At 42.0% G+C, this 10,693-nt stretch overlaps 1 long non-coding RNA gene across 2 annotated transcripts in view; it reads left to right on the top strand.

Annotated features, from left to right (window-relative positions):
- Nucleotides 1–81: 81 nt before the first annotated feature.
- The window catches only part of LOC106047696 (uncharacterized), a 71,942-nt gene continuing 61,330 nt past the window's right edge, over nt 82–10,693 (top strand). For both annotated transcript variants that reach the window (XR_001213902.3, XR_001213901.3), the window contains exons 1-2: nt 82–572; nt 1,269–2,098. This is a non-coding gene — a long non-coding RNA (uncharacterized lncRNA). The remainder of the gene's footprint in view (nt 573–1,268; nt 2,099–10,693) is intronic.

Raw genomic sequence — 10,693 nt, 5'->3', positions numbered from 1 at the left:
CGGCGGGGCTGCGGCGGGGCTGCGGGGGGCGGCGGGGCCCGGCACCCCGGGGGCGGCCGAGCGCGGTGCCCCCGGCCCGGCCCGGCCCGGCCCGGCCTTGCGAGCGGTGCGGCCCCGGCTCCGGCGCCGCCGCCCGCAGCCCGCCGCCTCTTGCCAGGCGCTCTGAGCTGGAGAGCCGCGAACGCCTCGCTCTCGCCCTGGGAGCAGCGCTGTTCCCCGCCTCTGGAAGCGTGGTCGCTGCCCGGGCAAATGCCCGGCGTGTCCCCAGGGCTCCGCGCTGAGCAGCGCGCGGTGCTCGCTCGGAGCCTGCCCGGGGAGCGCGCGGGGGGGGCTCCGCGGGCTGTGCCCTGCCGGGCGGCGCTGCCGGCGGGTCGGTGCGCGGTGCTCCCGGGCGCGTCCCGTCTCCTTCAGCAGCTGGCGGTGTCCTCCGGGAGAGCGCTGCTGGTCACAGCGCCGGTAGCGGGCCGCAGTCCCCTGCCCCGTGCCTCCGCTAACTGTGTGTCCCGCCCGGGTGGCGAGGGGGTTTCTGTATCGAAGCGTTTGTGCTGTGTGAAGGTGGTGGGCTCCCCATCGTAAGTACTAGCATGGCGTGTTTTATTGCTGCATGATTTTGTAAGTGGCTGTTTGGAGTTTTGTTCCTCCCTCCAGGTTCCACCAAGTTCCTGTAGAAATAATTTATTTTCCACCTTTGTTTGTAAGAGGCCCAGATTTATTACCAGCGTTCTGCTGCATTGGTGTTTGGCTCTGGCAGGACCGCTGCTCAGGAGGCTGCCCTGCTGAAAGCTGCAGGAACGTCCACCGAACGGGTGTGCTAGGGCGACAGCTTGGTCCTGCTTGAAATTGAAATCGGAAGGGTGGGGTGTCACCTCCCTTCTGAGCAGGGCAGCTTTGCCTTCCTTGGGCTCCATTATGATTCCTGGGAGACTGTTGAAATATGAAGTGGCTTTCCATGCTATTTGCTTTGAAGCTTTAATTCAGTTACAGCTCATACCTGAATTTCCCAAGGCATAGAATAAAGCAATTGAATCTGTCTTTTCCTGTGGCTATGTCTCCCAGTAAGAATATTCACCAGCTTTTTACAGTCAGTATACCTACAACATACTGGAGGGTGTTCTTAGTCCTTTTAAAACCTAATTCAGTTGTCATGGGATTGACTGTTGTTTAGATGCTAATAGAGTTTGCTTAGATTACTAGATACTTTTAAAAAGAGCTTATTTTGCATCTTTTAGCTTAATTCCATAAATGTTTCCTCTGTTTTACTTTCACAGTGCCTTTGCCCCTCTGAGTTTGGACCACACCAGAACTTTGCTTTATCCTTTTCCTGCCATCCATGGGTACCAAAAATGTTTTCATGGCCTTACATGTGCTAACAATTTATAGACTGTAAATTTGCTTTTGGCTTTTTAAATAGCTAAAACTTTCTGTGACGTTTGGATGGATCTCATCATCCTCCCTCCCCAGATTCTTTTCATGGGAGGGAGAGAAAAAGAGAAAGTTTTCTTCTGTTGCTGTTGAGGGCCACTTCTCATTTTTCATGCGCCCTTCTAGGAGGTTAGGAGGTCCCAGTTCAACTTTGTTACTTGCATAGATGAAACGCATCATTCTTAAACGAGCAAGAGGCTGATGGTTTTTTTTGTTTTTTTTTTGGAGTTGGACCAAAATGTGTTTGGTTTTGTGTATGTGTTTTGGAATATGTTTTGGATTTTTTGTTGCTTTTTGCAAGCTCCAGTAAGAATTCCAGACTGTTTCACTTTAACAAGTGGATTTTATAAACACAGAGCCAGACATCATATCATCCCAAACCCAGAGACAGGCCTTGGGAATTCCTGGGCTGCCTGTTTGCTAGTGTCATTATCCTTTGATTAATGAGAGGTGGGTTTTGCATGGATGGCAGGCTGGTTGGTACAAGCTTGGAGGTAGTTTTCAGATACGCCTGTGAGTTTCCAGGGCTTTAGTCAAAGGCTATACTGGCCTCTGGCCTGGAGTTGAACCACCTTCTCGCATGTACTCTCCAACATACTTGGTCATCCCTTCTGCCTGAGGACCAAGAACTCCAGCTTCAGAGCCCTCACAGCCCAGTGTCCAGTCCTGTTTCATGGTAAGTAGAGATGAAATGGCCAATGCCAGCTAGGAGCTGGACTTACTCTGTAGGGAAATGCAGCTGCTTCAGTGCCCATCTTTTGTGTCTCTAGCTGATGGGTGGGAATTTTGACACTGGCTTTTGACAGCAAAAGCCAGTGTTTTTATCTGAGGGCAGTATGGTTGAGGAGGAAGAAAGTTTCTTTAACAACCTCATCAAAGCCCTTGTTCCCCGCAGCATGGTGTGTTGCGCCCTCCACAGTGAGTTGCAGAGGGAGGTCTTGTCACGTTTTATTAATATGTGCATAAGATAGGTGATCAGCAGTATGACTGCTACTTTGAACAGATGTTAGCAATACAGAAAATTACTGTAAAAAGTTGTCTGCCTTTAATGATGTACATTGGAAATAATGGCACTGCAGTCTGGGATCACCTGAATATAAATGAATGGATGAGATTTGCCAGATATGTGGTGGCTCAGCTTTTACTCATCTTATTTGTGAAGTAACTCTAGCAGCAATAGATTTAGAAAGTGAAGATTAAATCAGGTTACCATTATTTAATATTATGAAACTACAAGGTAGTTTGTAAAATTTAGTTTCAACAGTCACCAGAACTTTTGCTAAAAATCATAATTCTATAATTCCAATTTTGCTAAGAGTTGCCTCAGTTGGTTGTGTTGTATGTTAGCTTATGTAGTCATTGTAGTGCTGTTTTTATTGAAACTACTGCAAGAGCACATTTGAGTCTGTTGGGTTTAAGAAAATGAGGATGTGCTCTGTGTGGTAAAGACTAAGAGAGAGGATTTCCAGTTCTATTCTTTGTTACAAGCATAATTTGAATCTTTGACATTGTTCATTGTTAAATGAAGAGTATAGATATATTAAAAATATCATTAAAATTGGTAGATGTGAATTGTTTTAACATCAGTATCTGTCTGTATAAAGTGGTGCCATCTGACCGTAAGCTATATAGTTAGGATGAATAGTAGCTAAATTGTGATTTGCTGTGTACTAGCCTCTTTTTGCATTCAGCGTGGTAGTTCTACTTTCTGGAAGGTATTTGCACACTGCTGCCACATTTTTTTAATGTAGCTTGTAACAGTTATTAGTCTTCAGGGCAACCAGGCGATCAGGCCCAGTCAGCATGGGTTTGTGAAAGGTAGGTCCTGCTTGATGAACCTGATCTCCTTCTATGACCAACTGACGTGCTTGGTGGATGAGGGGAAGGCTGTGGATGCGATCTACCTTGACTTCAGTAAGGCTTTTGACACCGTTTCACACAACATTCTCCTCAAGAAACTGGCTGCTCGTGGCTTGGACTGGCGTACGCTTTGTTGGGTTAAAAACTGGCTGGATGGCCGGGCCCAAAGAGTTGTGGTGAATGGAGCCAAATCCAGTTGGAGGCCGGTCACTAGTGGAGTCCCCCAGGGCTCAGTGCTGGGGCCGGTCCTCTTTAATATCTTTATCGATGACCTGGATGAGGGGATCGAGTGCACCCTCAGTAAGTTTGCAGATGACACCAAGTTAGGTGCGTGTGTCGATCTGCTCGAGGGCAGGAAGGCTCTGCAGGAGGATCTGGATAGGCTGGAGCGATGGGCTGAGGCCAACTGTATGACGTTCAACAAGGCCAAGTGCCGGGTCCTGCACCTGGGGCACAACAACCCCAAGCAGAGCTACAGGCTGGGAGATGAGTGGCTGGAAAGCTGCCTGGCCGAGAAGGACCTGGGAGTACTGGTTGATAGTCGGCTGAATATGAGCCAGCAGTGTGCCCAGGTGGCCAAGAAGGCCAACAGCATCCTGGCCTGTATAAGAAGCAGTGTGGCCAGCAGGTCTAGGGAAGTGATTGTGCCCCTGTACTCGGCTCTGGTGAGGCCGCACCTTGAGTACTGTGTTCAGTTTTGGGCCCCTTGCTACAGGAAGGACATGGAGGTGCTCAAGAGAGTCCAGAGAAGGGCAACGAAGCTGGTGAGGGGTCTGGAGAACAAGTCTTATGAGGAGCGGCTGAGGGAGCTGGGGTTGTTTAGCCTGGAGAAGAGGAGGCTTAGGGGAGACCTCATCGCTCTCTATAGGTACCTTAAAGGAGGCTGTAGAGAGGTGGGGGTTGGCCTCTTCTCCCACGTGCCTGGTGACAGGACGAGGGGGAATGGGCTAAAGTTGCGCCAGGGGAGGTTTAGGTTGGATGTTAGGAAGAACTTCTTTACTGAAAGGGTTGTTAGGCATTGGAATGGGCTGCCCAGGGAGGTGGTTGAGTCGCCATCCCTGGAGGTCTTTAAAAGACGTTTAGATGTAGCCCTTAGTGATATGGTTTAGTGTAGGACTTGTTAGTGTTAGGGCTGAGGTTGGACTAGATGATCTTGGAGGTCTCTTCCAACCTAGACGATTCTGTGATTCTGTGATTCAATTCAGAACTTCATCTAAAATTTATATTGGACCACATCAGAGAAAAATAATCATTTGAAATAATTTGAAAATATAGACTGTATTTGACTAGAGCATATGATTTATGACTTTGTGAGAAACTTTACTGTTTTTATATCAGTAATGTAAAAGTTGAAAGTGACCAAAAACTTGAAGCAATGTGTATATTGTATGAGTAAAATAACGTGCAGTGTTCTATCATGCTTTGTAACTACCAGAATTGCTGCTGTGCTCGAAACGGTTGGAGAGCCAAAGGTAAGATTTCTTGTGATAGCCCTCGTTCTTCCTATTTTTCACCAAATCGACCCACCTGGAGAAAACATTAAACATCACTTACGTATAGACAGGAAGAATAAGTGGCCATCAGTAGAAAGCAAGATTGTCTTTTATGTGAAAATTAAACCTTACAGAGCTAACAGAAAAATATCCAAAAGATAATTTTGCTTGGTTTTTGTTGTTTTTATTTTCATTTTCAATACAGCATCTACTGAGATACAGAATTTTCAAATGAAAAGTTATTTTCAAAGTGATTGTCTTACTGCTGTTAATTGAAAGCTTAGCATTCTGGGGGAAAAGAATCACGGCTACAATCAGTCTACCTGAAATCATGGGAAGAAGATTCCATGCCATGAATTTCCAGTGGCTTGACAGTGGCATTTCATGTAGGACCTGTGAGCTAGAGTTCATTCAGTGTTAACGGTTATAAGATTAGCTTGTGGTACTGCTCGTTACTTCCTCTCTAGACCATATTGTGTTTCCTGTGGCAATCTTTGTCGTGACCACAAGTGCTTTCGGAAGTACAGAGGGTAAAACTGATTTAGAAGTGTTATGAGTTAGCAGATTCAGTTCTGTTGATTAAAAGCCAGGCAGCAAGAAGTATTCTGCCTTGTGACCTTGTGGTGATAACTAGAGAGCAGTGTTTGCAGAGTGCTTCCCCAGCTAATTAAGTAACTTGGCTGAAAAACAAGGAAGCCGCCAAAGGCTGGGATGAGCATTAACTGAAATAAATGGTAGAAATTTAATATTAATGAGCTGAAAACTTGAAGCTAACTCTAAGAAAATAGGGTGTTACAAAATGCAACAAAGATTAGATTAAGAGTACAATGCAAAGTTTTATTGCATAGCTATACCTGCGCTTAAAGTCATATCAAGTGCTAGCATAGTTCTACTTGCACTAAAACGAGCCCTGTATAACAGCACTTGAAACCATCCAGAAAGATCTGCAAAAAGAAAAAAAATAAATTCTGGTATCTCCTGCACCATTTGGGAAAGACGGTTTAACTCCCTGTGCAGATGTTGGTTTCTTCTTTGTATAGCAGGCTTGCTTTATACAGCTTTACCATGTAGATATCTCAGCAAAACCTCTGTCTTGCCAAGGATTAATTCATTAGGTATGAAGTTGAGAAGAATTTCTCTCCTTTGTCGTTTACTCAGCCATCAAATTAAAAAATAACAAAGCTAAAGTGTAACTTCTAAATCAAATGCAGGCTTAGGGGTGCTTGCTATGTCAGATGATAGGGGTATGAGATTGCTTCTATTTAAGTTGCTTCCAGAAACAGCGGCTTTAAATCTGAGAACAATTCTTTGTGGGCCAGATTTATATGCTGTCTAGTCAGGGAACTGAAAAAATATGTCCAGAATCATGAAGCTTTGCTCAGCTTTTGGATTTTTAAGATAAGTTTGTGATCTTGTCAGCAGCCAACAAACAAAAATCCTTAATACTATAATGTCTTTTGTATGCAAATTCTTACTTGGGTGTGTGAAATTTTGAAATTTAGTCAGTTTATAGGTAGCTTGACACAGGTGAGGGAGGGTGGAAGCATGTTCCGTTGAAGCTCTTTATTTTATTTTATTTTATTTTATTTTATTTTATTTTATTTTATTTTATTTTATTTTATTTTATTTTATTTTATTTTATTTTATTTTATCCAAGTTCGTTGGTGACTCATTTCATGCCTTTGTTAACTGATCTTTTTGGTGGGTGAAAGGTTGTGTAGAAGTGATCTGAAGAACGCAAACTAAAACTAAGAAATGCAGTAGGGAGCTGGAGAAGTACCAAGTAAGAGAGAAAATAGAAAAATAGAAAATGGAACATAGTAAGCATGGGTTCTAAAGACAGTTGTTTTTTCATTGACTGGGGTTCAACAAGAGTAGCTAACTTATTACTGCATGAAGTCCATACCTCCACTCTTTGTGCAGAGCACTGATTGCGCTGAGAAATGATGTTAGATGAAAAAGAACAGCATTTAAGTCTTCCCAGGCTTCATCTCTTTGTTTCTCTCTCAAAGTTAAATGGAAGGTAATTTTACCTTCTGCATTTCTACAGGTCTTTAAAAGACGTTTAGATGTAGAGCTTAGCGATATGGTTTAGTGGAGTACTTAGTGTTAGGTCGGAGGTTGGACTCGATGATCTTGAGGTCTCTTCCAACCTAGAAATCTGTGATACTGTGATTTTTGCACTGTGTTAGCAGGCATTAAGGAAAAAAACAAACAAGAACACACTTTTCCTAATGCAGCATTAGTGCACACTGAGGGTGCACTGCAGTAGTGCCAGGACTCTTTCATGCTTAAAATGATCCAAACGTCAGCAGCAGCATCCTGGCAAACCATGTATTTGTCACAGTCTGGCTCCAGTTTTTGGCTGCCTGTGCAAGGTCATGTTCCAGTTACTGAACTGACAAAACTTTGTTTTTCTAGCTCACAATTTCTTTATGTGATTGGTTTTGCACTGCTTTCTGCTGCTTTTTCAGTCTACCACATGGCAAACCAGGAAATTTGAAGTTTTTTTCAGTACATTATTTCGTTCATTGAGCTTTCTTTCAGTAAAAGTATCTGTAAATATGTCTATCTGGGTGATACTTCCTTTTATGATCACAAATAATTTTGCTGTTGATGCTTGTTATTTGTTAAAAGTGCAAAGGATTTCTGGATCACAGATGCATAAGTTTGTTTATCATATGTAATGTCTACCCAAAACATTCACTGTCTGCAAAAGCACTTACTAATAATTCTGTAGTACAGAAAGCAATATCTTCCTGGATAAATTATATAGTTACAACCTTACACTGCTCTGTAAAATTACAAATATATATTATTTTTGGAATAAACCAGAAACTACTAAATGCTTTTTTCCTGGAATTCTTTTTTTAACTTAGTACCACAATTCTCTCTAGCCAGGAAGTACTTCATTTTAGCTATGAATAGCAGTCAAACTGTCTGCTGTCTGTTCACCAAAGAAGAGCCAGTCTATGTATATTTAGTATTTAGACTATTTCTGTGTTAATTTATCATATGAAGTAATATTTCGTTTCAGCACCCAGAGAATTGTTTCTGCCATAGATGTTGTGGTTTTTTCTCAATTACATCAATGCAAATAAACACTGCACTTTTGAGAAACAAAGTATATGAACATTATTCTGTTCAAATTTGTCTACCTAGTCACCAAAGAAGATCTAGGAAAAGTTTTAAAATACATGAATTACGTGCTCAGAAAAGGTGTACTTATTATGAAAGTCTAATACTGCTGAACTGTAGAGCATCAAATCTGGTGTGGATGAAAGAAAACATTAAAAACATAAAAAGGGGAGGAACAGGGAAAAGTATAATTGAGTAAAGGGGAAAGTAACCTAAGAATTCTCAAATTTTTCTATTTTCGTTTATAAGGTTTTCCCTTTTTTGTTTTTATACCTCACTGAAGCTAAGGAATCAGTACTACATCTCAATCAAACAGCTGTTGAGATAGGTAAACATGTTGAAAATGCTAAGTTGAAGAAATTGTACAAAGGGTAATGAAAAGTTAGAGTGGGAGTGTGAAGCAGGCCCATTTCAATATCGCAGTTAACTGACGTCTGTTTAGACCTGGTTAATGACTTCAGAAAGTCAGGCTTACATTTGTGTGGCATTTTTGTGTATGGATTTTGCTTTCTACCCGCTCCCCTCCAACTCCCCAAGTATTACTGGTTTTAAACCAGTATACATTTTCCACATGGTAAGTGTAAATTGAGTCTGAATCTTGGATTATGTGCTGTTTTGAAGTGGGCGCTGGTATTTTTATTATCAATGTTTACAGCAGCTGGGAGCGGATCTTTTTAATAGTGTTACGGGTGGTAGGAAGAATCCAGTCATCTGCTATGTGACTCTTGTTGCACTCTTGTCCATGTTCCTGGAGTCCTCATACAGAAATTCAGCTTGCGCAAAGTCATTGGATCACATTTAGATAGGAGCAATTGTGGAACACTCTGCTCTTGGTCATGCACGTTTCGAACAGTATGTGCTTCCCAGTGCCTGCTGAGGTTATGTGGAGATGTACATGGGAAAGATGCATCTAACACAACTTGTCTGTACTCACAGTTAAGGTAAACACAAAATGGCAAAGGGTAGTTTTTAAAGATTTGTAACTCAGGTGTGTTATATTTATCTAGCAGAATGAAAAGATTCCTCCTCTTTCGGTTTTCTTTGAAACTCAAACGTAAAATGCAGAGTGAGGACCACTTTCCTTAAACAAAAATACATGACTTTGGTATACCCAAAATACATATATATATAATAATCAACAATCCAGCATATTATTGCTTTGGTTGTTAACAATCTGAGTTACCATCCTGTTACCATGTCCTGCTGGACAAACCCTTGTTTTAACTATTAGTTTAGAATAGTGTGCATAACGCAGCTGTAACACACAACACATTTTTGGTTGCAGAGTTAGTAACAGGTACAGTTTTAGCACTTTGCATTGCAAAAAAATGTGGAAAAACATTGGAAGAGAACATTAGCACCAGCTAGATTTTTTTTTCATTTTGTTTTAATAGAGACGCTTTCTTACGGCGTCATCAGAGGATGTCTTTTGAGAAAATAATGGTAAATGCTGGCTAGTAGTCAAGCCATGTATAAAACCATAAGGGCCTAAGTCTTTCAGAACCATTAATAACCGATTTGTAGATATGGCTTAGTTGGATGAATTGGAATATGTGCTCTTTGGAAGCAAATGGAACTGCTTTACTAAAATAGGACAGCTTGGAGGCAGCATGTAGACAAATGTATTTTTGTTTCTCAAAATCTACTGTTGGTGTGGAAGTTGGGACAATCATCAGTCAAATGATGTCTGCAGCAGCGGAAATGGCAGTTCCTCAAATGCCAGCTGATATACTTTTCCATCTTATCCTTTTATAACGTATTTCTACTGGGCACAGTTTTTTTCACGTTCTTGTTCACATATTTGTCTCTAGTTCCATTTTTTTTTTTAAGAGAAGTAGTTAGTGGTGAAAAATTACATTTCACTCTCCATGCTTAAAGCATTGTAACTGCTTGGTAGTAGCTTCTGGTATTTACTAGTTTGAGAGAACAATAATTTTTATCAAATATCATTAAAGACTAAGCAGAAAATGTGTGGCTTCGTAGAAAAAAATGTTTTTAATTTAAATGACTAAATATTTTTGTATATATTTTTGCTATTTTACAAACTATATCCTGTAACAGGAAATAGAAACGCCACAAAAGGATTTGCAATTTTAACCACAGTATAAACATGATCACCTTACAGCATGCAGAATGGTAAGTTGAGTTTAGCAAAGATTAAACGAACCATTCTGCTATCTTTGCTGAAGTTCCTTTGTTTCTTTCTTTCTCCTCCCCTTCTGTCAATTCCCCTACTCCCTTTCCCTGTGCTTTATCTTTCTTTTAGCTGTGGACTGTTGTGTTTTGTTGGGTTTTTTTTAGCATTAATTGGGAATTCTTTTTTTTTTTTTTTTTTGTCATTTTATACCTACTGTTAAATACCACTACAGTAAATTCCAGAATTAACACAGAGATTTTATTTATGAACTGCTTTGCTGAAACAAAAGAGTAAGTAACCAGGGGATAGATCCAAAAAACAGAATGTAGTCACTTGGCTCCAAAGTTTCTGTCCTGACGCCGGCTTTGTTTCTGGCCTGCCTTTGGGTGGCGAAGCCTGCGAGGGCACACGGTGCAGGTGGGCAGGTGTGCAGGTGTCAGGCCCCGTGGGATGAAGTGGCCTCTGCAGCTGGGCTGAGCCTTTGCGGTGTAGCACTTTGGAAGCACTTGGCAAGGAATGGGAAGGCCGGGAGTGGGATCCGTTTTTCTGAGGAGTTTCAACCGTGGATTTTCCACTTCTCTTGAGAGCACCCTAGCTCCAGGCAGTGGGCTTCAGGGAGGAGTGCTCCGCGTTCCCTCCCTGC

Source organism: Anser cygnoides, chromosome 9 (genome assembly GCF_040182565.1).
Source record: "Anser cygnoides isolate HZ-2024a breed goose chromosome 9, Taihu_goose_T2T_genome, whole genome shotgun sequence".
NCBI lineage: Eukaryota > Metazoa > Chordata > Aves > Anseriformes > Anatidae > Anser > Anser cygnoides.
The sequence above is the reverse complement of the archived record's forward strand: the minus strand, read 5'-3'. Positions and strand labels throughout refer to the sequence as shown.